The sequence below is a fragment of the Cyrtonyx montezumae genome, unplaced genomic scaffold (assembly GCF_038088225.1).
Source record: "Cyrtonyx montezumae isolate F1298 unplaced genomic scaffold, pur_monq_1.0 scaffold_30, whole genome shotgun sequence".
NCBI lineage: Eukaryota > Metazoa > Chordata > Aves > Galliformes > Odontophoridae > Cyrtonyx > Cyrtonyx montezumae.
Genome location: NW_027072035.1, coordinates 5,613,607 through 5,639,985, shown reverse-complemented (window position 1 = coordinate 5,639,985; position 26,379 = coordinate 5,613,607). Strand labels below are relative to the sequence as shown.

At 40.1% G+C, this 26,379-nt stretch overlaps 1 protein-coding gene across 5 annotated transcripts in view; it reads right to left on the bottom strand.

Annotated features, from left to right (window-relative positions):
• PAM (peptidylglycine alpha-amidating monooxygenase) overlaps nucleotides 1-15,965 on the bottom strand; it is a 114,647-nt gene extending 98,682 nt beyond the window's left edge. For all 5 annotated transcript variants that reach the window (XM_065744216.1, XM_065744217.1, XM_065744218.1 and 2 more), the window contains exon 1: nucleotides 15,870-15,965. The gene's annotated coding sequence lies outside the window, so the exon portion shown is untranslated. The remainder of the gene's footprint in view (nucleotides 1-15,869) is intronic.
• Nucleotides 15,966-26,379: the final 10,414 nt, after the last annotated feature.

Below are 26,379 nucleotides of genomic sequence, written 5' to 3'. Positions count from 1 at the left end.
CACTGAAACAAAAAAGGCAAACAGCATCCCCTCCTTCAAAAAGAGTAGGAAGGAGGACTCAGGGAACTACAAGCTGATTATCCTCGCTTCAAACCCTGTGTATGGTGAGGCAGCTAATTCTGGAAACAATTTTAGGCATATAAAGAAGATCATGAGGAGTCAGCATGGATTCACCAAGAAGTTATTATTTCACACGCTTTCACAATGAAATGACTGATGCGCTAGACAAGGGGAAGGTAGTGGATATTGCATACCTTGCCTTACTTCAGTAAGGCTTTTGAAACTGTCTCTTGTAATGTCACAGATAAGCTCTTTATGTACAGGATGAACAGACAGTGATGCAGATTGAAAACTAGCTGAAGAGACAGACAGGTTTGCAGGATGTTTACCAGAGACGCAATGTCTAACTGGAGGCCAGGAACTAGCAGTGTATCCCAAGGGTCAACACTGGGTCTGTTCTGTTTATCATCTTCATTTATGATCTAGCTACTGGAGCAGGGTACCCTCAGCAAGTTTGCTGATGACACAACTGGAAGGAGTGGCTCATTTTCATATTCAAGAGGTTTATTTTGCTATCTAGAGGGACCTCAACAGGCTGGGGATATGGGTTGACATTACAATGTTCAGCTAAAGGACATGCGAAGTCCTGGGGACTTCCATGTGAAAGAAAGCAGCCTGAGAGAAAAGGAACTGTGGGGCATCCTTATGGACAGTAACATCACTGTGTAAGAAAGGCCAACTGAGGCCACAGGTGTATCATCAGCTCATCAGAGGAGGTAATTGTTCTCTTATTCTCAGGGCCAGTGAGGCTACAGCTGGAGTACTGAGTTCTGTTCTGGGTTCTTCTTCACGAGACATGGGTACCAAAGCATGTCCATCAAAGGTAAAAGACTGTGAAGGACTGGACTATGAGTCCTCTGAGAAGGCTTGGAGCGTTCAGCCTGGAGAAGAAAAGACTCAGTGGTGGCTCCTTCTGAGACCTATAGGTAATGAAGGGAGGGTGCAAAGTAGAGCCATGCTATTTTCAGTGGTGACCTACGTCACAAGAGTTAATGGACATAAACCGAAACATGGCAGGTTTCCTCTGAATATCAGCAACCACTTTACAGTGAGAGATGACGGAGCACTTCTAGGTGCTTACCATCCAACTCTATTTTTAATTGGAAAGAAATTGAATTATTTTCCCAAGGCTAGTCTTTTTTGCTTATTATGGTGATTAGCCATCCATTGTCTTTATCTAGATCCCCAACCTTTTCCAACTTATTCTTTCTCTCCTACTGAGTAGACAGAATGAGAGAGCGAGAGTCTGTCAGCCAGACAAGGCCATGCAGTCACTTATCATCAAGGCTTAGAACTAAAAAATAGAACAAAACAGGCCATGCCATTTCTAAACTGACAAAGTTGTTCACAGACTATGCTATGCAACTCTAAAACAAAGTAGATGAGTTCTGGATGCAAGTGTGCCAACACACCTTCAAGTGTAACCTCAGTTTGCAGTGTGTTAACAAGGTTATCAGGTGATTAAAAAGGAATTATGCTCACACACAAACTCCTTTTTTTTTTCCTAAGCAAGCAAAGAAAGTTGCATCTAGGTCAAGTCCTTTTGACAAGAATGAAAGAGATGAAATAAGACACAGATGGAGATCTCCATGATTTGAGCATCTGCAAGTGGAAAAAGTCATTTGGTTTAGCCAAAAAACAGAATAACCAAAAGGAGTCAGAGCTCTGTTGTGAACATACGGCTTCTTAACACTGACTGATGGAATAAATATTGTATACTAATCGAAAATATGTACCATTTATCAAAAATAGTTGTTCCTGGACACATGAAATACAAACTTAACACTTCAGGTCAGTATAAATAAAGAGGGTATACAGTTGACAGTAACAGCCTTTCATGTACAAAAAAATGAAACAAAAACTGTAGAAAACCAGCCCAAAGTGGGAAAGCTGACAACAGATAAATAACTGTTCTGAATATTTTGAAGATGTAGCTATGAAGCCAAAAGTTATTTTTAAGTCTCCCAGAAGAAAAAGAGAAAAAAATATAAAGTTCTCAATAAAGTTGCAGACCAATGAGATCATCTTCCGCTAATAGATAAACAACTGTTAGAAATGGGAATGCAGGAAAAAATTAAACCAAGAAGCCTACAAGCATCTACCACAACTGCTCCAGTGTTTTCTACTTGTAAATTAGGACAGTATTGTCAAAACAGTGCTTTGCACTTCCCCTACCCTTCTCCTCAGAACTATTCAAATTTGATACAGACACAACATTCTAAGCAGACAAGGTCTAGTTGCAGATCCAAATACCTCAACTAATAAGATGGAAAATTCCTTTTCTCTTACTACTATTTTGTTTGCAAATCCCTTGCCATTATAACAAAAAAAGAAATGCCCCAATTAAAAATCAGATGGGACAATTGCCTGGGTACTGTGAGAGAAAAAATAATCAGTAGAACAACTTTCAGCAAAAATAAATAAATAAATAAATAAAGGTGGTACAGGAAAAAAGAAAAAAAAAACCAAGAAACAAGGCAACATAGACAAAAGGACAGGCTGGCTAACAGCTAGCAGAGAAGATGGAGATCCCAAGTCATAGGGTCAGGCAATAAAAGATAGGAGTGTCAAGCAGCTCTGCCCATAGACAGAAGCATCCATTAAGTTTCCTCCAGAGCAATCTTGGCAGCATCAAGAACTTGAACGACATAGATGGTTTTAAGCCACAGTTACCCTTTTTCTGGCACACATTTGTCCATTAAATTTGTACCAACAGAGCTCTAAAACTACAGCCAGTATCTTATAGTTGAAGCTGCCAACATTGTAAGAACTGAACCATGAGAAGCTCTCATATTTTACAGTGAATAGGAATTCTTCAAGAATCACTGAAGTATAACAAGAAAATTATTTATAGCCTATTTTGCAGGCATGTTTAGTACAAACATGTCCCCTAAATGGGTAGTCAGAACAGAATGCGAATAGAAGTGGCCTAATAAAGTAACTAAGTAACAAGAACACTATTTATAGCTGCAAAAATCTGCAAATTGCCTGAAGATGACCGAAAACTGCACTTATGCAAATAAAGAGAATTGAGTTTGAGATTAATTAAATCATTAATCCTTTCTATTTGCAAGTCATTTTCAGAAAACTCTTTAGCTTGACTTTAGGAAACTACTGTACATGCAATATTTTATACAAGTCATCTTCAACATTTTGACATTGCTTCTGCATTCACAAGAAAAAAAATCCTTAGCTTGCAGTCTCTGAAGCATTTTTCCACTTTTTTGCTAAAGTTGGTTTTCCAGTTCAAATTCACTTCAAAATCTCCTTGAGACCACCTTATTATTATACTCTTATATGTGATCCTGAGAAATAAGGTGCTAGGCTATGAAGCCCTAGGCAGTAAGTCTACCAAATTCAATGCAGTTAACAGAATGTGCTTGACCAAGGCAAGGTGCTTCTGACTCACTTTGATAGGCTCCACCAAAAGATACTACAGAATACAGGTCACCTCATCCAGCATCCCTCATGCTAAAACAAAACTTTTCACTCTTAGTTGGGAATGTGTCACACCAATTCTAAAAGCCTTGATACGGATATTCTTAGATATCTAATCACTGGTACAGGAGCATACCATAATACTGCTACACTCTCCTTGTTTCTTTCAGAAACTAACATGAAATGAGTGTAAAGTGACAAAAAAAACAAACAAAAAAAATCATCTACATAAATATTTAATTCAATTAATGCACTGAAAACATGTTAAACAGAACTTGAAGACTAAATGATGCAGTTCTGTTCTCAAGACACAGTTCTTTAGAAGCCTTGATAGCCATTTAAATCCCATACTAAAAAAAGGTTCATAAAATCTTGAATACATACTTTCTCAAAATATGCCATAGGAATATCTACTTCCATAAAGATATGCCACTGAATCTACCTACAGCATACAGCAAAACAACTACAGTTAGATGTTCTTTAAGTGTGGCATGGAAGTAAGTTTTGTACCAAAAATGGTGCAAAGAAATTCACTTACAAAGTATGAGCATATTTTCAGTAAAACCAGACTTATTACACTGGAACATATTTTTCTGTTTAGGTTCCTATAGGAAGTAACAAATAAAAGGAAACTTTTTTCAGGCATCTTCCTTAAGTTCAAGGTTGCAAAATACAATATGTTAGGAATAAAACAATCCCATAATAAACCCACTGAGAATATTAATAAGGTTTCTGGTACTTATCTAAATCTTCTGGTACTTTTTAACTAAGTGAAACAACTAGTGCTAGAAGCTATTCACTCCCAAACAAAAAGAAAGGGATAAACCAAAACTCTGAATGAACCAGAAAACAGCCTTTGGATGACAAAGGAACCAACATTTCCACAGACAAAAAATCCTCTTTCATGATCAAGTCATGGTCTAATATGAAGCACAGACATTTGAGGAAAGCTACAACACCGTAAAGTTGATTTTTCAAAACAAATGCATTTCAACTATTTATAGGGATACCATATATCAAACATATGCTTACAATTAATTTCTGAATCATCAGCTCTTGGAAGAAATAACGACTAGTAAATAAATGGACATATAACTTTCTTGCTACTGCAGATAAAAATAGGATACTTTCACATCAGGCTAAGGGATGACAAAGAAACAACGTGGCATCAACAAACATTATTCCTATCTTCTACAAACTAAACCCACAAAGTTATCATAGATTCAAAAGCCAAAGCCAACTGGGGCATGCATAAAGTCTGAATTTATCACTGATTTACTGTAAATTCCTCAGATCTCCAGTGAAGTGCATCATGATTGAATGACTGCATATTAATTGATATGATAACATAGATAAGGAAGTATTGCATTAGCTATCTGTATTCTCATGAACTCTTAGGGAAAAAAAACAAAAAGGCTAAGCAGCACACCATTCAGACCACTTTTAGAAGCTTAACCTGTAAATCAATTCAGTTCTTACAATGCTGGCTGTCTTTAGAAGTATCATGTTGGTAGAAACAGTAGTCAGACTCTAAAAGCAGCTCTGAACTGTTGTTTGTTTTCTGCACAAGAAAAACAGAAGCAAAGACTGGTAGGTATCCACTCAGTTCAACCAGTTCTAAAGATGAAATGACATTAAGTAAAAAGCAGTGAAAAATGAAACAATGAGCATCCCACAACTGCCATGCCAAATCAAAACAGTACCATAATATGGACAAAAAATAAAAATAAAAATAAAAAGAGCAATAAGATGCTGTGCATTTCATCTTTTCACAAGGAAGGATGAAAAAGTTTCACTACAGCAAACTCCTTCTTGTGTTATCTGGTCACTTCTGATGGTGTCTCAAACCAGGCACAGACAGTCCCAACCTTGTTTTTCTACCACCAAACATCAACGTATAAATATGCCTTATAGGTATTTCTGCTTTCAGAAACTATGTGATTCTGTGTCAAAAAAGAATTCTGTTATACTAAATACACACACTGCTCTGAAAATTTTCATTCATCACCTCCTCTTTAAACTCCTGCCTAATCATTCCAAAATCACGATACTACATGGTAGTACTGGTAGCTATGGGACATTTTGTTTGAACACCTGGTGATCTTGAGCAAGCCACAGCCGTTCTACTGGGCCTTGAACTGAAGGTCTGAAGTCCATGTATAAGCATGGGAAGTAGGTGTATAGGAATGTGCTGAAGTGTCCCATAGTGGCCTATGCAGGGTGCTGGTACATGCAATGCAAGAAATAACAGTTGAGACTGTCATGATGTGGTACATCATTATATACACACTCTGTAGAGATGAATTGGGAAAGTGTTGCCAAAATGAGACCTTTTTAGCTTTTTTCCAGATCTGAAGTTCCAGAAGACAAAACAGACACGAAACCTACTTTATGTGAAAAGCATAAACAAGCAAAAGGGAAAAAAACAGCCCACAAAAAAAAATATATATATATATAAATGAGGACAGCTGACAGACTGATTGCACTCTTTGCTCCCCCTTTTCTGGGGAAAATTTGAAGATGTCCGGACCAATTTATTATCCCAATCTTTGCACCCTGGTGCGCCGCAAATCATAAAAAATCCACACCAATTTGGGTAGTCGGGTGCCACAGAGAGATAATGAGCCTTGTGCTCCGCCGGACACCAGAGCAGCCAACCAGAAAAGGCTGATGGCTCTGAAGGACACAAGGACTGAGATCATATTACTTCACAGAGACCTATCCCAACAGCTGAAAAAGAAACTGAATAAAATTAATGCCTTCGGGACAGGGAACAAAAAAAAAACAACAAACACACTTGTGGGATCAGTGACATTACAAATGTCTCTTACCTGCTTTCATGGTGAATATATACAGGACACTGCTTACTGGCAGGCAAAAACCTACATGACAAGGTAGGGGCAATTATTTATTAGTGGTTTGTTCATACCATCACTGTGAGAAAACAGTTCCAGTTAGTTTGGGCACTCCTCCAAGCAGTATAGGCTGCACAGGGATCACCCACACAGCTAAGATTGAAATGGCCCCACCTGGGGAACAAAAGTATCTGACAACTACCAGAGAACAAAAGCTGACTGACTACTGACCACTGGCTGCCTCATAACTGCAGGACCTGTCTGTCACCCTTTTCAAGAGAGGCAAGCCTGAAGCAATGACACAATCCAGCAGTAGAGGCAACAGCTCTATGACCAGGAGGAGGCCTGTGATGAATGGTGTTTCTCAGGGGACTACCTTGGGACTGATGCTCTCTGGGGTTCTGGTGGACAAAGTGGAGGACATGAGCCAGCAGGCTGCTCTGCAGCCTGGGAGACCAACATGCAATTTGATGCATCCTGGCGTGCATCAAAAGAGGACTGTCCAGCAGGGAGAGGAAGGAGACTGTTACCCTCTGCCCTGCCCCCACGAGACTCCATCTGGAGTACTGTGCCCAGGTCTGGGGCGCCCAGTACAGAAGGGATGTAAAGCTGCTGGGAACAGCTCCAGAGCAAAGCCGTGAAGATAATAAGGGACCTGGAGCACATCTCTTTACTGAAGAAATGTTAAGGGAGCTGGGCTTGCTCAGTTTGGAGAAGACTGACTTTTTACACAGCATAATAGTAATAGGACAAGGAGACATGGTTTTCAACTAAAAGAGAGGAGATTTAGGTTAGATATTAGGGGGAATTCATTGCTCACAGAGTGGTGAGGCACTGGAACAGGCTGTCCAGCGAAGCCATGGATGTTCCATCCTGGGAGGCATTTGAGAGACCAGGCTGAAAGAAGTCCTGGACAGCCTGATCCAGTGAGTGGAAACTTTGCCCACAGCACGGGTATGGAACCAGACCATCTTCCAACCTAAGACATAGTACTGTTGCAAGGACTGCTGGCCCCACAGAGCAAGAAGTGGGAGAAGTACTGAGGGGTGCTACTGAGACTACACAAAATCATGTCTAGGACATTAATTCCATGAAAATTTAGAAATGTGACTAAGAAAAAACTGGAGGGATAATTCAGCAAGGTTTTCAAAGAATGATGTCTACATGGCAAAAATGCAGACAAAAATAGAAATACATAAGTTTATCAGCCTTTTGGGAAGCACTATATGCTGCATACTAGGATTATTACCGAGTAAGGAAAAAAAAACAAACAGAGAAATCAGTTTTTTACAGAATAATAAAAAAATAAATAAGCCAAAGGAAAAAAAAAAAGCTGCTTCCCATGAAGCTGCAAACCAGCCAATAAGCCTTTCAAGCTTCAAAACTTGCATCAAATAAAGCTCATTGCAGCCTACGACAACAAAATGGATAAACTAAATGCACAGTTGGACTTTGGTCCTGGAAGCTGATCCCATCAGTGCAAAGCTAAAAATCTGGGCTGCTTTCTCAGTCCTAGCTGCAACAAAGAGTCACCCAAAGAGCCAAGGTAACTAATAATAGGGCTCCCAGTTTTACAGAGTACTGCCAATTGATTGCAGTCAGTCCACTGGGAAGGCACAACAGTCCAGTACTATGAAATGGAAGTCGTGCATTTCTGTATGGCCTCTACTAGCTAAAACAGTGAGCTCTTTACAGGAGAAATTAGCACAAATTGGCCTGGGTAATGACAATGTCCATCCACAACCTGATCCGTCTCCATCCTGGTCACAGAATAATTGCTCTATGAGCAATTAACACAAGAGCAGAAGCAGAATGCACGGTTCAATGATCAGTCAGCAAGATAATGTGAAACAGCAATGGAAAGCAGCAGCCTTTAAAATGGCTCAGCAAGCCTTGCTATCTTAAGGAAAGTACGGGAGAAACAGCCAATATGCCAAATCGATGGCTGTGGCTCTGGAAGAACTGACAGCTAGAGAAATCTTCATACTGACTCTTGGGATATATATAGCCTTACACTGTAGGCAAATGATGTTAAGTAGATAACTGGGTAAAATACAGTAACCCCCTTTCTACGGTCAGGACTTGGAAAACACCTGGCCTCACCTAGCATACAGATTACACTGGATCTCTTCCAAAGAGACAGGTTTTATAGTTGTTAAGTAGCAGCTGGTTTACAGCTGGTTGTAGCAACCACCTGGCTGTAATGCCTATTGCACCTGCTGACCAGACCGCCACTATCACAAGGTCTTCACTCACTAAGGCAATGGTAAGATACTCAACATACATTCAATCAGATGATGGTTCACAGGACAAGCTATCTGGAAGTAGACAGGTGAAAAACAAGTAACATGGGTTTATCGTATATCTCATCATCTTTAGAGAGCTAGTTTAGTAGACTGTATTAATACTTAACTAAAAGAACAATTGTGAATAGTGAATCCCTCAGCACCTCCATCTACACACCCTCTGCAGAATGGGTTAACAACACTGGAGCAAGCAGTAAGTCTGAATTGCAAAGTGAGAGTTTCACCAGTTATCAACTACTGTTAGGCAAACACCACACAGAAACATCTACTTCATTCCTGTCTGAAAGTGAAGAGGAGTTTACCTTGGCAGAGGACAGACAATCCTGTTTACACAAGACTACATCAGGCAAACTGATCTCTGCCAAAATGCTGGTGCAAGGGCCAGAGGCTATGCTCCTAACTTTGTAACGCTCAGCTGATACTCTTTAATACGCTCTGCTTATTTCATGAAAAAATACTATTTCAATCTGTTTTGCATAAAGTGGATATCGTACCCTCCCAGAGAAGTCTCTGCACTGCACTGCAGCGACATCTGTCGGCAGCCTGTGGATTACACTGGTGTGCCAAGTCCCGCCTGTCCAGCATATTTTGGGGACAATGGATACTCTGGTTGGAACTAAAATATGCATGTTTAAGTAGATGTTTGGGCTGTCCAACATCTGAGGGTGCCATCAATGGGACCCTAAGAAATGAGGAGACAGTGGTAGGGGGACAGGGCGCCCCATGTCTTGATGCTTGCAAAGATGGCCACACATTACTGACCACTTCCAGAAGTCAGAAAAAAAAATGATTACTTTCACCATGATTGCCATAATTGTCCTCAGTTTATTTGAAAGAAAGTTAATAAATATGTTAAAAGCATCTTTGACATGACAGGGTTAAAGTTTACTCCACAGTGTCACTATTATCACAACTGGTGACTTACAGAAGATAACAAAACATGCACGCAGACACTCACTGTCCTCCCCTGTGAATTTCTAGAACAGCTACAAAACACACTGCTCAGGAGAACTGTTATTTTAAGCACACAGACTAAAACATGCAGCTATGTGTATTTTGCAGTCTCTCACAGTTAATGTGATAAAAAACAGTCCAGAAAAACAGCCCAGTGAAACGACTAAACTGACAGGCTCAAATGGCTGTGATTAGTAGCAGAAAGCCCATCTGCAGTTATAAAACAAAATGTAAGATGCTTTTTTCTTGTAAGGCTGGCAAAGAATGGGAGTGTACCGGCCAAATAAAACATGGAGTCTACATCCATGGACATATTCAAAATCCAACCAGACAGAGTCCTACGCAAGCTGATTAAGCTGGCCTTGCTTACATGGAGTATGGAGTTGTATTTAATAACACAACCTCCAAAGTCTCTTTCCAATCTTTTCCATTCTGTGATTTTGTATAAATCTCACAGGAAGAAAGTAATAAGCATATTTTTGCTGTCAAAGAGGAAACAAGAAGAAACAGGTAACATCTTAGTTAACATTATCATCAACTGTCACAAGTAATAAAAGCCAGGGTACATTTTAACTACATTTCCTAAAATTAGGTACCACAGAAAGGTATTCTGAAAGGATTACTTGAAATTAATAACCTCAAATTAATAATTTTATGATCAAAATACATTAACACTGTTCCAGCCAAAACATCAGTGAGCAACTGAAAAGCAAAACCTATTTTGCTTAAATCAGGATAAAAAGATGCAATAAAATCCACTAGAAATCCTAATCTCTTCCACAATGAGATCAGGACTCTTAGTACCATGCAATCCAGTTCCTTAAATTGAGTTCAGAGTACAGCATGCATAGAAAGGAATTAAAATCAACTGAATTCAGCTACTCTCGATAAAAATAATCCATGGAAACATGGAAGCCTGAAACAGAACCCTGAAGTTTTAAGTAAACTGTTGCTTTCCTCCCCCTTCTCTCCCCAACCCTTTCTTCCCTTTCAAACAAATTACTGAATGCATATAAAGTCATCTAAATTAGCTTTGCAGTCTTCTCTTCATTCCTTAAAATACTCAGCTTTAAGATCCATGAACCAGATCCAAAGAGAAACAAAGTTCATTCAAGCAAAATAATCTCCAGCATTCCAACCCCCCAAAATAAGCACTGTTGTAGATCTATTGTTGGGCTATAACCAACTTAAATGTCCTAACAGATGCAAAGGTATAGTTTCCCAATGAATTGATCCGACTGAGGAAGGGACAAGGAGGAATCTGCGTGCTACAGAAAATTCTGCAACTTCCTGGAACAATGCAGGTAAGAAAGTAGTATAATAGTGCTAATGTTGGAAATGCACCTCAGAACTACAACTATTTAACATCTACATACCTACAGGCAAGTTCATTTTAGTTTCAATGAAGTGTCTTTAATAAAATAGAATCAAATAAAAGGAGAAATTGAACAGACTGTGAAGAAGAATTAGAAACAGAAGGAAATGAAAAGTGTTATACTGAAGAAAATAGTTATGTATTTGTTACATTTGGCATATTATACAGTTGTTCTTTAACAAACTAGCAAAATAAAATATTCTCTCTCAGATAAAAAAGAATTAGTCTATGGGAAACTGAGTATATTATTTTCACCCCCACTATAACTTGAAAAATTCTTTAGTGAAACTAGAAGAAACCACATTAGAAAGTACCTAATCGAGCATTGAAACAATAACGCAGTCACAGAGTTTAACCAACTTGGACCAATTAAAAAATACATATCCTTTATAGCTGTATAAAGAAAACTGGTATGAAATATAGGAGTATTTGTAAAGAACCTGCTAAAGCAGGGTTGAAATATTATTACTTATCCTCAGTAAGCTCAGAACTTTACTAAAAAATCTGGAGATTTCGAGAAATAAAATACTTAAATTTCTTTTTATGTCAACTACATAGTCTTTCTACTCTTTATCAACCACTTTATAAGCTGAAAATACGTTTCAGGTGACCACATCATGAATATGCAATGGTAATCTTTATAACAGCAAATAGTAACAAAAAGAAATTTTATCTATTCCAATTTCACTCCCATTATAGATCTGCTTATACTAAAGTCACTGTCTCCATCTGAAATACCAGGTACAGTCCCAGTCACCACGTACAAAAACAATGTGTTCAAGCTGCAGCCAGAAGGAGAAAGGGCTACTATGTCCACAACAAGCTCTTAATTTTCCCAGAAACATAAGTGAAAGACTGGATCATTCAATTTAGCAATATAAAGTCTAAGACAGAACGCGATCGTTCCTTATAAAAAAGCCAGAGTGTGTACAAATCACAAGGAAAGAAGGAGGAATTAAACTACTGCATCACACTAAACCAGAACAAATTAATATGAAGACAAAGTATTATTTCTGGCTGTAAATTTGATAAACATTATTGAAACATGCCAAAAAATAAAAATGAACCAGAGCATGCCCTAATATGAGTAAGAGCTTTATTATGAAGAGTGGAACACATGATTTACAGGCCTACAACAGAAAACAAATGCACAGCTAATCAAAAATTCATTTGTATTCTCACAGGATAAAAGCAAACTAAACGCATGCAGTTTTACAGTGGTCATTCAGGTTTAATGCAGTACTGTGCCTTTAAAAAAAAGTCACAAATCTTAACAAAAAGATTTCACAAACCTTAAGTGCGATGTAAATTCTTAATAATCTATTTGTTTTCTTAAGCATGAAAGATCTGAGGACCACAGTGGCACAGAAGACTGTGAAAAGGCCACTTTCAGCTTCCAGTGGCAGTACTGGAACAAATATTTTCTTATGTTATTTAAGCCTTGACTAACCCATCACTGGGGATCATGACACAGATGATACAACAAATGCAGATCCATAATGCACTCCTCTTGAATCAACCTTTCGAAATACCCTTCCTTTGTAGAGACTTAAATGGTAAATACACTGCCATACAAAGAGCTTGAACACACAAAAGCACAGACTGAAACAGCCAGAATAGGAGCAAAAGGAATGATATACATGTTCCAAATAAAGAAATCGAGAATAATCATGAAATCACACAAAGAATATTGATAACTGAGGAACTGGCAGGCTCCAATGGAATGTACAAGAGCATTCCACATATTGGAAACCACAAATACACAGTATGACTCAGCCTTACACACACCCTACTTCATCAAAAGAGAACATAAACGCAGGAAAGATCATCCAACATCATTATCAGTCATGAATAGCCCAAAAGAGACAATAAAGACTTGATGATCAGTATCCCTTACTCCCTGGTCAGGCTGACGGGATACCACCAGTCCTGATACTCATGAACACACGAGTATGAAAGAACAAGTAGGAAAGGATGAAAGTCCTATGAGACAATAAATGCAAATGACTGAAACAGGTTTCGTTCGAAGTAGAAGCTCTCTAAGCAGTATAATACGTGCACTATTTCCATCTGATTGACTTCACCAGATTATGTTCACTGTTTGGCTGGTACAGAACCATGGTATGTTAAAACATGCCACTTTCCTAGATATGCACTGCATCAAATGTAAGAAGCCTGCAGCCCAAACAGCCTGGGTTATCACTTACTGTCCTTTGATTTCTGAAAATCAGTTATTTTCTTCATGCAAACCAGTGGGATTCCTCTAACTGGAAAAAAAAAAAAAAAAGATTAAAAATAATGAAATACTTTAGAGAATGGAGGAAGTGAGAAAACCTTGTAGTGTAAAAAACCCACAATATGTGCTCACAGCATAATTAGGTGCTCACAACACATGGCACTGCTAGGACAGAGCTCTTCCAACTGATGACTGTGAAGCCTCTTCATCAGACAGAGTTCAGGCAGCTTGCTTCTATTAAATGCAACACAGAAGCTGTCTTCCTGTTGGCAACTCTATGTGTACAATCTGCACACATCCTCTGAAGACTACTTTTACATTTGTTCACATTCTCACACAAGATAAGAAAGAGGCCTTCTGTGCAAATTCCTGCTCAATACCAATAAAAAGAAACACAACCCTCACTCCCCCCCAAAAAAAAAAAACACAACAGTGTAATAGAGATTTACATCTAAAGAACAGCAGTGCTTCAAAAGCCAGTACTGATGATGAATTTTGATTCCTGATTATATCTATGCTACCTACACATTTGTCAGTACCTGCTCTTTGCTCACATGGTCACAACCTACATCTCAATTTTGTGAGTTCACCTCATACTTTCAGAAATTTGTCATCATCTTACACACAATGCAGCTCTCCACCCCTCTGTTCCCATATTCTATTTTAACACAAGTTACAATATAATCAGTAAAGTTTAAGAAATACTGACTGATATTTTTTCATATAAAAACGTTTGCATCCTCCTGTGGGAACGTGTTGAATTTCTATTCAGAAAATGATTTTAACTTCCTTCAATCTGAGCACAGTTAAGTCTGACAGGACATTGGAAACCACTCCTTCATTTATCACAGAGATTTGAAGAGTATTATTAAGGAGTAAGGTGTAAAGTCTCACTGTCTCTCCATCAGCCTGAAGTATTTCAGAGTTATACATTCTCACTGATTGACTTAAAGAAAACAAACAAAAAAAAAGTTAAAAGTGAGAAGACAGCACCCTATCAAGTGAAGGAAAAAAAAAAAGTGGCCATACAGCAGAGTTTTAATCTATATGTATTTCAACCACTTCTTCAAACTGCAGCTTTCTGCTGCCAGAAAGTACTCACCTTCCTCAATTAGCGATCCCTCCCAGAACACTATTTGCCTTAGCAACCATAAGCTGGGATTGCAGTCACACACACAAGCATCCCAGGAGCTTTACTGAATTTTTCATCTCACATACTATCAGAGATGTTCAGATCAAGTTATGAGAAGGAAAACCTGCAAGCTGCAAGGTGACTCTAAGAAGCAGTCTTCATTTCATCATACCCCACACTGTCCTCATATATATAGCACAGATATATCCATCCACCTGCCCTGCGTGAGTGCTGCACAAGTCCCAACCACAGGCTCCCTTTGAGGAATGCCCACACATAAAACAGAAGAAACATCCCTAAAACAAGCTTGTAAGCATGCTTGCCTTTCTCACCACAGGATCCATATGCAAGGAATCAAGAACGAAGTTCACATCAAGCTGAAATCAGCAATTGGGGAAATAGCATCTGAAAACCTAGACTCCTTTGCATCCTGCTGTATCCAGCTCTCAGTGCACCGGCGGTTACCTCACTTGACAAGGAAACCAATAACACAACAACACGAGGTGACTCTGTGTTCTGGCTCAGACCCTCAAACCTGCACGCTGCCAGCCCACCTGCAGCACCACCCAAACTGGGATGCTCAGGGGGCCAAATGTGAGCTACAAACGCTAGCTGGCAAACGTGCATCAGCTCCCATTAGAATTAAAGTCCTGGTATCAGCCACAGCAAAGAGCAAGTTAAAATAACATTCTAGAATATCAATAAAGTAAAACCAAACAAACAAAAAACAAACAAACAAACAAAAAATTCCCTTGGTTAAGATTTTGGGACTGAGATGCACTCTTCTAAGAACTATGTTTACCACTGACGCTTTCATCACTGCAACACACGCGAAGAAAGGACACCCAAATCCCAAAGAAAACAGAAGGGCCTATCCGTCCCCGCTGACATCTCACGGAGGGAACACATAAACCGCGCTAACCCGCACCGACGCGCGCGGGACTCAATGCAAGAGTTAAAAAAAAAAGAAAGAAAAAATAAAAGGAGAATAAAAAAAAAAAAGGGGGGGGGGGGAAATAAAGGAAAGCCACTCCCAAGGAGCGATGGGAGCCATAACATCGCAGTTCAAAACAGACTCAAGTCTGGAGCACCGCGGGCAGCGCTCCGTGCCGCCCGCGGCGGGCAGGGCCCCGGCGGCAGCGGCACCGGCAGCGCCCCGCGGGGCCCCGCTCGCCACCTCCCCGCGCCGTCCCGCCGCCACCGGAGCTCCGCGCGTGGGGCGCCCGAGGAAACTTCACCGGCGGCGGAGCGCCCGGCCCAGCCGGCACAGCCCCGGCAGCACCGTAGCACACCGGGACAGCGAGGCGGCCGGGAAGCGGCACGGCACGGCACGGCACACGTGTCTGAGCGAGACGCCTTGCAGCGCGGCGGCCGCCGCCCCAGGAACGGGACCGCCTGCCCCGACTCGAGACCGGGAGCGGCCCCGCAGAGGATCCGGGGCGAAGCGCCGGGACAAAGCTCTGCTCCTCCCCGCCCCGCTTCGCTCCCGGGCGGCGCGCGGGACGGAACTCACCGAGGCGAGCCCCGCCGTCCACGGCCACGCTGCTCCACTGCTGACCGCAGCGACGGCGACACCGACAGCCACCGCGCTCCTCCGGCGCCGCGACCCCCTTCCTGCCGCCGCCCCGCCCGCCCTAACGCCCCGCCCCGGGGGCGAGTCCAGGCCGCGTTGTCTCCGCCCCTGCCCGCCCCACGCGGGGACGCGGTGCTGCTCACGTCGGCCTTTGCTCTGCGGCCGGGCTGGAGGTGGGGATGCTGCTCGTGGTGATGCTGCTCGTGGTGCTGCTGCTCGTGGTGCTGCTGCTCGTGGTGCTGCTCACTACGAATGGGCAGCCCTGCTGCCCTCCTGCTGCCCTCCTCCGCGCCGAGAGCCGCTCGCACGAGCTGCCTGACACTGAAGCCACCGTGCTCGCTGGTTTATAACACAGCACTACTTGGTCAGGTGTTGTTCTGCCTCTTCCGAGTTAAAATAATACCTCGGTGCATAAGGAGTGGTGACTGCTCTGAAAACGAGTTGGTGTGTTTGAACCTTACGCAAAGACCAAGCAGCGGGAAAGGTGTTACTTGTTTGTATGAAATATAGATAAACAGAATTGATGAATTCCTTAAAGTCCCTTTGTGTTTCCTGAATCTTCATTACATGACATTAGTGGATTTCTAGCTTGGTTTCTAACACCTGATCCTTCCGAACACGGACCTCTTGGGTCATTAATTCATCGTTAGCTTGTCCCAATGGCGTTTGTCATTCCTTGATGACAAGAAGTACAGAGCCCTCCAAAACCAAGCGATGCCTCGCAGCCCTAGCTGTAGACATGCATCTATGTGTCATGCTGGCTGTCCAAGCCGCTCTGCCAGGCCCCTCACCTGGCACAGACCTCATTTGTAAAGCCGGGCAGTGGAGCTGCAGGACCCTGGGCTGTGGGCCTCGGGCAGTGCTGCCTTGCAGAGGCAGTGAGCTGATGGGCTGCCCCAACCTTCTACAGTGCATCATGGAAGCTCACTCGGAGGGTTTTCTTTAAGATGTTGCTTCTCATTTTTAAAAAGTGTAAACTTCAGAATTATAGAAATTAAGATCTCAGCTTGTAACGAATATCCGGGTGTTGAAGAAGTTACTCAGTTGCGAAGATGCTGCCAACTCTTATTTTTCATTATAACGTACATAAAGCAATTCACCCTAAACTTCATGTTTAATGGTTCTCTAAATAATTCTACTGTAGTTACTTCCATTTCCCTATATTGCTTTCATTACTCTGAGTGTTTGAATGTTTTTGTTGTTTTGTGGGTTTTTTTTTTACTTCAATTTTACTTATATTACTTGTCTCTTTGCCAAGTGATTTGGTATTGATTCACAAAACCCACAAAATGAATACACTGAAATGTGCTGTTTAACTTTTGCCTCCTCATCTTCTGAAATCTGAGACAAGACCTTCCGCGCCCTTGTCTTTTAATATGATATATCACTGTGTAGAAAAATAGAAAATATCTTTTTATTTTTATTTTATTTTTTATTTCACAACTTACGCTGTAGCCTGCATGAAGTGCAAAAAATAAATATGCCATACGCTGGGTCCAACAAGGCTGACTTCATTTTGTGTAAAAAGATTTGCCATCACATATGATTGGGTGTAAACTATAGTGACATTCTGCACGTTCTGTTACGCAGGAGATCATTTATTTCATGGCTTTTGTTGGAAACATGGCAGTATGGGGTTTTCTCTCACTTGCAAATCGTTCTAATTCTAGAAAGTTCTGCATCAGGCCCAAGTCAACGAGCATTTTAATCATTCAGAAAGTAGATACATGCTGAAGTAACTAAATTCTAACATTTGAGATGAAAATTATGTCAAATGACAAGATTTGTTTGCTCTTCATTTAGCCTCATGTTAATACATTTGGATTTCCTTGTATGTAGAAATGGACCAAACTTTGTGTCCCGACCCTTTATATTGTGGAAAGTATTCTTGTTTACATCTCAAAAAGTTTCACTGTGAGTGCCTCAGCAGTTGTCATGTGGCAGTTATAGGTTAATATAGTTATACAAGAAAGTATTCTTTTGTCCAAAAGGGTTTTGAGTCTTGAGTTCCTCTTGTGCACACTTCCACAACACAGTAATATTGTCCCCAGCAAGCAGATATAATAAATATTAAATTGTAAAGGCCAGTAGCATATATCTTGATAAAATATTATAGATAAATAAACACATAAATACATGGATAGGTTGAATGATTCTAAGCTCTTTCATTCTTTGCTTTGAGCATCATTTCCTCTGTTTTTGCCACAGATGCTTATTTTCTTTTTCACCTCCCTTGTAAGCAAAACAAAATATCACCCTTCCCTTTTTTCTCTAGAATATATAAAAGCGCAGGCAGCATATACACTGGAGAGCTCTGTGGTGATTTTACTTTGCAGATGGAACAGCATGCTGGCAGCACAAAGGATGCAGGTCTTTGAAGAGCGCTTTTGAGGATAGAAATCAGCCCATAAACTCCTTCAGGCTGCAGTCTTACTCATTATTATTTCCAACACCAAGGTAAATTCCAGTTTTTTAAGAAACAGCCCCAATGAGCTAAATGAGGATATTTATTATATAGATATGCAGTGCAGCTCTATGTAATGTTCTTCTCATAACTGAATGTGATGTTAAAACACCTCAAAGAAATACATTCCCATTGGAGGTTTAATTTTGTCCGAGTGAACATGACACAAATCCAGTTACCTCAGCTAGCACTTTTAGCAAAACTTTGCAGATGAAGTAAGCTTTTTGAGACACTGCTGCTTATTATAATAATGCCTTTCCTGTGAACAGAAGGTTTTAAACTTTAGCTCTGCCAGGTCAATACTTTAAAAATAATACATCAATAAAGTAAAATAAAGAACTAAAATAATACTGTAAAAAACGAATAAGTACTTTGTAGAATGATGCCACATTTTACATACAAGAATGGTTTGTAAGAAGACATATCTTTAGACCAGAAAATGTTTATCGTTGGATCTGTTGGATCTGTTTGGGGATATTGCTAACATATACAGTGATCTTTTGATCTTAGAGTAAAGCATATGAGAAATCTGACATGGTTGATTACTGGTGCCCCAGTGCAAGTAATTCAATTAGTTGTCATTAATCCGAATATGCCAACTCAAATAAACATTCTTAAAAACTGTCCACAGATCTCCTGAGGCTTCTCATGTGTGCTTACATATCCTTACTCTGTTATAAGGATTTAAAAAGGGTTCCCATTACTCAGTTTCTAGATGAGGTTCCAGAATAGTGCCAGGTTTCACAAAAGCCTGGTACTTTTTGTTATGAAAGCTTGAAAGATGAATAGTTGAGGACAGATGAGATGAAAGAAAAGAAAGAGTAGTGCTGCCAAATTGTTCTTTACATATACTTCTCTAATTGACTACATCAATACATTTTTGTTTGCATAAAACAAGACAAAACCTGTCAGCAAAGTCCACTGAACAAATCAACTGTTTAATTTTTAAAGCTATTTGTTCTATGCTAACATTATTGTTTTAAAGGTGACTGCAGCCCAGGCAGATGAACAGAGAGGCAGCTCTCGAGGCTAGAACAAATCATACTGTGGTCGATGCATATACATAAGCAGATTTGCGTTTTGAAGTGTGAGAAACAAGCACTGAAAGATAAACAATTGAAAAAAGGTGGCATTTGTTTAGCCATGATTTATCCAGGGGTAAATGTACCAGTGCTGGGCTGGAATTAAAGTACTTTTCTATGGGATAAGTCATGCATCCACACCTTTTCAAAACCCAGTTAGATCCAAATGCATTTATCATGGATTAAATGATGGTAGGCTCACTACAAGCTAATTATTACACACAGACAAAACAAAATGTCACAAAAGTTAATGTTCTGGACAAGGATTTAGCCTCAGGATGAGCACTGGGGGACATCATTCAGCACAGCTATATATTGTGGCCAAGTGCGTATGTGCCACGACAAGCAGTGGAACACTGGATGGCTGCCTGCTCTTACTTTGCTTCACTCAGTAAAATCAATCTCGTGTTCAAAATTCATGCAAAATCATTAAGTTATGACACTAGTAAGAGAAACAGTGAAATAAATGAATGTAGTGTTTATTTAGTATTTTAGGTTTATTATAGAGTATTTAAATACTAACTGAGCTTGGAAACAGCAGTGTAAAGAAGATAAGGCATTTCCCTCCGTGTTCCACAGAATCTGGTCAAATATTAGTTCTTTAAGACTGAAAATAAAGATACTCAGTTATGGATATTGAACCATTTAGATAACCTGCAAAAAAAAAAAAACCCAACTATTCCTCCTTTATTAATCTATCATTAAATAAGATTTGGTTAACTCGTTTTTCTTATTTCTCTTTATTCCAGAATTTCTTTGTCCCAGTTCGACAGATATAGTGCAAAAGATTCACCAAGAATCATGTCAGAAAGCAGAGGTCTGGAACTGTCTCCCTTTCCCAGAGACAAGGAGGCAGGATCCGATCCATGTGATGTATTTGAGTATGATGCACAAATTTACCTGTTCTTGAGAAGAGAGCCACCAGTTCAGATATCCACTTTTGCTCTGGGTGACGTGTGATCAAGGAACCAGCCATTGTCTGAGGACTGTAAGGAAGGGAAGATAAATAGCCACTTTTCTCAGATGGACTTACTCCATCTGCTCTAAACAAATCCTTAGAACTTCATTTAATCCCTAAAAGAGGGGCTCATCTCTCCCCTTCTTGTAATCTATTTACTTGCTTTCTTGCTTCTTTCCCTTGTCTCTGATTGATCTTTGGTAGCCAGAAGATTAATCAGAAGCACCTCTAGCCAGATTAAGAGAACAACAGGATAAAATGCTGATTTGTAGCAGATAGCCTTTGGGTTAATAATTAGATATTTCTATACAGAGGTCATTGTCCTTCAAGTGAACAATGATCACATACACAGAATGATAGCAAGCAACTACGTGTGGAATATGTGGGGGATGTGACTCCGCAGCCTGACACCAAAACCAATTATTTCCTTACTCACAGGAAGAAGGCTGAGCAAAATACTTGGATGTACCTGATATTTCCCCAGCATGCATGACATGCTTTTATCTGTTGCTAGTGAAGCTACATTTTCAGAAACGGAATCTTAGCACTTGATGCTGCAACAGACCAGAAAACAATATGAGACTAATTTTTCATCTTACTGTATAATTCTTCTGAAATAACTGAAATTAGTCAGCTAGAGCCAACTAAGTTGTTTCAGATACGTTTTCATTTCTTACACTGTGGGAGATATATCTATTCTTACAGTGTAGCTGGCGTCCTCTAAATAATAAACTAAAAGGATTCGCTTGATTTTACAGTCCATTATAATTCCAACATCAACTTGAATCCAATTGTAAACTGCCTGTTTCCATGGAGAAATGCTGGAATAAATATTGGCTAAAATGCAACTAGTGTTTTTAATACCTGGACACAATAGTTTTTGAACCACAAACAGATATAAAATAAAATAAAAAATAAAATAAAATAAAATAAAATACATAAAATCAAGATATTTACTTCCTGTGAGACACCTGTCTTTTTCATGTAGATTTCAGTATTTTTTCCTGATTTTTGTATCCCTCTTACAAGTGCTAGTTTCTCTTTTTCTACCCCTACCTCTCCCCCCTCCCTCTCCCTCCCTCCCTCTCCCCTTCCCTCCTCCTTCCCTCCTCCTTCCCTCCTCCCTCCCTCCCTCCCCCCTTCCCTCCTCCTTCCCTCCTCCCTCCCTCCCTCCTCCCTCCCTCCCTCCATCCCTCCCTCCCTCCATCCCTCCCTCCCTTCCTTCCTTCCTCCTTCCCTCCTTCCCTCCCTCCCTCCTTCCCTCCCTCCCTCCTTCCCTCCCTCCCTCCTTCCCTCCCTCCCTCCCTCCCTCCCTCCCTCCCTCCCTCCCTCCCTCCCTCCCTCCCTCCCTCCCTCCCTCCCTCCCTCCCTCCCTCCCTCCCTCCCTCCCTCCCTCCCTCCCTCCCTCCCTTCCTTCCGAATTCCTTCCGAATTCCTTCCGAATTCCTTCCGAATTCCTTCCGAATTCCTTCCGAATTCCTTCCTTCCGAATTCCTTCCTTCCAAATTCCTTCCTTCCTTCCTTATTCCTTCCTTCCTTCCTTCCGAATTCCTTCCTTCCGAATTCCTTCCTTCCGAATTCCTTCTTGCCTTCCTGCCTTCCTTCCGAATTCCTTCCGAATTCCTTCCTTCTGAGTTCCTTCCTTCCGAATTCCTTCTGAATTCCTTCCTTCCTTCCTTCCAAATTCCTTCCGAATTCCTTTCTTCCTTCCTAATCCCTCCCTTCCTCCCTCCCTCCCTCCCTCCCTCCCTCCCTCCCTCCCTCCCTCCCTCCCTCCCTCCCTCCCTCCCTCCCTCCCTCCCTCCCTCCCTCCCTCCCTCCCTCCCTCCCTCCCTCTCTTTCTTCTGTTCCTTCTTTTTTCCTTTCTTTCTTTCTTTGCTTCTTTGTTTCTTTCTTTCTATATATAAGTTCTGCCTGTTGCCCATCTTCCCTATAGTTTATAAATTAAGGAATTATACTCCTAATTCTAAAATTCAATTCAATCACTATCTAGATCTTCTGTAGTGTATAAGAATATTCACAAGGCAGTAAAAACCCAGAACATCAATCCAAACATAACAGATATTTGAAATACCACATTACTTCAATCACTACAGAATTTCCTTTAGCATTTAGTGCAAATTCCTTAAAGTGAATGAACAATGCAGTGGTGGGAATGCTTTTATATGCAAATACTGTGTGCTTTCAGAAGACCTGTTTGTATAAAAGCTTTTACTAAATTCCTCTGTTTCTGTATCAAAATGGTGTTTACTTGCATTAAAAAAAATAAAAAAGAAACAAAACACCACATCTTCAGTCAACCTAAGGCAGCAGAGATTTAAAGGCTTCCATTATGGCAGTTAGCTGTTATGAAGGTAAAGTTCAAGCACAGTTGTAAAAATAGATTTGGGCTGTTGATGACTGCCTGTGACTGCCCTGGATACCAGAACAACAATCAGAAATAGCATTTTTGGAGCTTTGTTTTTTTGTTTGTTTTGTTTTGTTTCTTTCTTTTTTTTTTTTTCCAAGGGAAGGAGAGAAATTCCTGTCACAAACTTAGTAAATTTCTTCCATGTCATGTACTTCTTGTAGAGGAGCCTATGTGCTTCCACCACAACCAACCACGTTTGACCTCTTTTGCAGATGGCATAGTGTTTCTGATGAGGTTCTGTAAGACGTACTGCCAGGTGGTAGTTCTGCCATGGTTCTGTACTGCTTTGGAAGTAGAAGGTACAGTGATCCTTGCTTATTTTGGCAGGAAAACGGCAGAGGACACAGAGCAAGACCAAGGGCACTGAATGCAAATTTACTGTAACATACAAGCTGACCAGTAGAGAAATTATGTATGCTTAAATAGATTGAATGGATCTTATGGAAGCCAGGGAGAGGTCAAAAAAAGCCTGTGAAAGAAACTGCTGGTGTACTATTTGACTTAAATTCATAGAGTCATAGGGTTGAATTGGAAGAGACCTTTAAGAGTCATCTAGTCTAACTCCCCAGCAATGAACACCCACATTTAGAACAGTTTGCTCAGAGCCCCTCCAGCATAAGTTTGAATATCTCCAGGGATGGGGCATCCACCACTTCTTTGGTCACCTGTTCCTGTTGTTTCACCACCCTTATTGTAAAACAGCTTTTTTTCACATATCTAAATGTCCCCTTTTTTGGTTGGGAACCATTTCACCTCATTCTGTCAAAACAGACTCTGCTTAAGAGTCTGTTCCATTCTTTCTTATAGCCCTCTTTTGATACCGAAAGACTACACAGCCCAGCAGCACCCCATATAGGTTACCTGTTCCTTCTTCTACTGCCTGTACACTTTCTTCTTGCTCTCCCGTTTAATCTATAGGTCCTGGTAGTCCTGGCTCAGCCATACCAGTCTCTTGCCTCTTGACTTTCTACTATGGAGGATGAAGAGCTCTTGTGCCCTAAGGAAAGGTTCCCTAAAGATCTGCAAGCTCTGTTCTGCTTCGTTGTTCTTGAGGACAGATTCCCTGGTGGTTTTGTTGTCTAACTCTCTGAAGAGACAGAATTTGGCTTCCTAAGATTAAGCTTCTTGATTTTATTCTTTGCCTGTCCAATATACCCCAAAGGTGTGAAATCCACCATTGCACGTTCACCACAGTCCAGACAGCATCCAATCCTGATGTCACCAATCAACTGACTTGTGTTGGTGAGCAATAGGTCCAGTATTGTGTCCCCCTGAAATGGTGCTGTTACTTGGCTCTCAGTGCATACCAAGAACCTTCTGGATTACCTCCAGATCACCGTACTACTTTTCCAGTAGCTGTTAGCTACATGGTTGAAATCTGCCAGCAGGATGAAAAACACAAACAAACTTTCTGTTCTTAAGAGAGGATTCTTGTCTCTGTACCTTATAATATGTAGATACATCAACTCTGAATCAGACATATAAACTGTGAAGAAATGAAATGTTCAGGATACCTGAATTTTTTTTTCAGCCTTTTCTTCTATTTCCTGTAGTTGAGGATGTCCTGCTTAATATGTAGATATTTCAGGTTGCCACTTCACCATCTTTTTTTTTTTTAAGGTCACCTTTACACTACATTAATTTTTAAGTCACCTGACTCATTCCCCATATTCTATATGGGGCCCAGGAGCTACCCCTAATCATAAGTTTTAAATTCCACTAAGTGGAGTTCTACACTTAACTGCTGGTTCTTGTCCTAAAACCATAAAATATTGCATTTGTACAAGTTCTTTTCAGCCAGCCTTCCCTCACTTGATCTTTTTTTTTTTTTTTTATATCACAGATATAAACACAATTTTAGGAAAGAAAATATTAGCTCTATTAAACTACACCTTGTAATAGCGGGCCTGTTGTTTAAGATGGCAGAGTGACAGAACACTTATACAATCAGTCTCTTTGTGAGCTTTGTACTGTAGTTCATAAAATAAAGTAGCTACATTTCCATTAAGCTCTTCTAACAGCAGGGTTGGGGTTATATTATTCAGACAAGCTACCATTAAACTCTTCATTTTTAACTGTAGGGGAGAGGGCAGTGGGAAATATGATGCAGGAAGGTATTCTTTTTCTAACTATGAATTAAGATGTCTATTAGTTTGGCTTTCGTATAAGAAATAAAGAAGTATTTCCAGAGAGGTTGTTCCTGTAGTGTACACTGTGCAGTGTTCAGTGAATAAGAATGCAAATATTCACTTCAGCAGCCAGTGTTTTTTTTAAAGAAAATAATTAACTGATCTCTGGTTTCTCAAATAAGAATAATGAAACACAAACACTCCCTACTGCCACCACATCCAAAAAGCAATCAAAAAAAAAGCAGCAACAAAAAATGCAAACAAACAAAGATAGGTAAAACTGTAATAACTGAGCTATTTGAAAATATCCTGAAAATATATTTAAAGGTTTTTAAGTAGTCCCTAATGGATGCCCACTTATATTTTCACTAGATTTCTGGAAGAGAAAAACTGAAGTACTAGTTTCTGAATTTTCTGCTTTACCAAAATGAATTTTCCTTAAGATGAAATACATAGTTCTGTGTACACATTGCAGAGATTTCAAGAAAGCTTCGTCTCATTCCTTGAAAACACTTAAGCACTGACTTGATAAGAATCCTCTTATTCCTTCCCACAAGCTCTATCTTGTAAGGGCTTTTAAAATATACGAAGAATTGTTGAAAATATGGTTTCTTTCAACAACTGTGAAAGCAAATGCAAAGTTATAGTTTTGCTGATAACCTTCCAGTCACTTCCATGTCTTTGTCTCTTAGAATATACTAAAGCTATCAGTGCTACTTTCTATTTATTCTGTCAATTATTTTGTTGATATTTGCTTTTATGAAATCCAAAGTTATCAGAAATGCTTCTCATTCCAGTGGCATGGCAGTCTCAGAAATCTGTTGGAACACTGTTAGCATTTTCTTGTTAAAAAGAAGTGGAATATGTATACTCCTTCATGTCCTACACAGAAGTAATTTCATTTATGTGAAAACTCATTAAGTTACATAACATTATAACAGACTCATGAATCTCCACAGTAAACATTCAGGTCTTCCTAAAGCTTTGAAGAAGCTCAAGACTTTCATTAGTGGGTTATCCCTGAAGTCAGGTACACTCAGTTGAAGTGAGCTGTCTCGAAAGAGCACATCACTAGAACAAGAAGATTCACAGTCAAAGACATTGGCTCAAACTTGTCAGGTTAGCAACCTGTCTAAAATGTATGTGAGTCCATGCCCAGACTCATTCAGATTTTGCTATGTCAGGTACAGCTCACGCTAGATAATTCAGTTCTAGAATTCTATGTGAATTTATACACTGTGCACTTCTGTGTTAAAATGAATTTAAATAATGGCTTTTATTTATTTATTTTTTCCCCCGGAATCACCTGAACAGGCTACCTCAGGCATCCTTCTAATAGCATATTTCATGGAATGAAGACAGTCAACATAAAGTAAATAAATCCATCAGGTTCAAAATGGACTTTTA